Consider the following 1,981-nt stretch of genomic DNA (forward strand, 5'->3'; position numbering starts at 1 on the left):
TTCACATTCTGTCTCTCACAGTTGAAGTGTACCTCTGGTGCAAATTACTGACCTCTGTCATCATTTTAAGTGGAGGAACTTGCACAATCGGTGGCTGACTAAATACTTTTTTGCCCCACTGTATGAGTAAATATTTCTAAGCATAAATGACAATCAACAATACAAAACCTAACACAGACCCTTATTGTAATTGAGTAATTTTACTTTTACATGTACTTCTAACTAAGAAGTAAGAATCACTGTGATCCATGATGTCATTTAAGTCCAGACCTCAAGTTAACTGAAATGTTGTGTTGGCTTAAAGAAACCAACAAACCTCAGTACACTCAAACAATTCTGTAAAGAACAGTAGGTCAAAATTCCTACATAAGTATCTGAGAGTCTGATAAACTCATTAGCACTAGCTTTTCTGCTTGCTCACTTCTATCCTCTTCTTCTATATTTCTGTGCCTTCTTTCCACCTCACCACCATGGGAGCAGAGCTTTCAGCTGCTCTGCTCCCAGGCTGTGGGACTCTCTAACCCCAGATATAAGAAACATTGGTTCTCTCCCCCAGTTTAAACCTCAACTCAAAACCGATCTGTTCATGTCTGCATATTCACTGTAAACCCACTTTTTGTTAATTCTATCTTGTGCTTTGTTTTATTGTTCTTCATTTTGTCATTTTTCTATTATGTGTTTTCTCCTATTGTAAAGTGTCCTTGGGTGTCTTGAAAGGCGCTTTATAAATAGGTTTCATCATCATTATTATTGTTATTATTGTTTTTGTTGTTGTTTTTGTTGCTAAAGATGGATCTCTGTGCTGTCATGTCTCTCATGTCTCTCTAGGAAAACAGGGGGCAGGTGGACTGTAACCTCTGTGTTGGTGCTGCTGAAGGACGGCTGGCTGAAGAGGGAGGTTCTCAGGAAGCAGAAGAGGCAGTCCAGTGAGCTAATGTCACAGTCAGACACGTTTTCATCTGACAAATGAGGAACCATCAGTTCAGATTTGAGTTTTTTCCCTTTAAACAGCCTTCAACTGTAATGATTCTGCAGTTTTCTTACTGACAGCATTAAAATACTAAACCTATCAGTGTGTCTGTAAGTCTGTCAAGTTTGTCTAATCTCTCTGCTCTCTGTTTCCTACTAGACATATCAAATATGAGCACAGGTGATGAGTTTCCTCTAAATAATCCAGTGGTGCGCTCTGCTCTTTTTGTTGTGGACATATTTTAATGTAGACTTTATGTGAAGGATATTAAAGAAATTTAGCAGGAGCAAAGCTAAAGCAGAATCAAATGATAATAACAATCACAGAATAATAATGAAACAACATCAGTTATACTTGTCTAATTAACCTACTCCGAGTTAATGCTTTTCATATCTTTGGGAGGAAAGAGACTGGCGAGGAGACGGGCACTGAAGATGTGTTTATCTCGGTGTTTCATGTTAAAGAAAATAATCCAGGAGGAAAGCAATGGATTCCTTCTGAAAAATTCAACATGGCAACTTTGATCAACAGTGAAAAATCCAATTGAAATAGTGTCCAATATGAGGACATCAAGTCTGTACCAAAAGTCCAACCTTTTAAAATGGACCATCCCAATTTAAATCAGGTATGGATTGGGACACTTATTGTCCCATTCATGGTTCTTATGGGTCTGAAACAGTCTAAGCAGAAACAGGACATAAACAGTACAATGTTTTGGTATCCATCCTGACCTCTTAAAGCAGTAAATTTTTCATTCTCTTTACCTTGTGTTGAAGTCAGCAGAGATTGCTGTCAGAATGAAACAAGAATTATGGATCCCAATAAACTGTAAACAGCATCTAAAGTGTTGAAAGACAGAGATATACAGGGAGTGCAAAATTATTAGGCAAGTTGTATTTTTGAGGAATAATTTTAGTATTGAACAACAACCATGTTCTCAATGAACCCAAAAAACTCATTAATATCAAAGCTGAATGTTTTTGGAAGTAGTTTTTAGTTTGTTTTTAGTTT

This window comes from Haplochromis burtoni, unplaced genomic scaffold (genome assembly GCF_018398535.1).
Source record: "Haplochromis burtoni strain Fernald_Lab_line unplaced genomic scaffold, NCSU_Asbu1 Contig_1618, whole genome shotgun sequence".
Lineage (NCBI taxonomy): Eukaryota > Metazoa > Chordata > Actinopteri > Cichliformes > Cichlidae > Haplochromis > Haplochromis burtoni.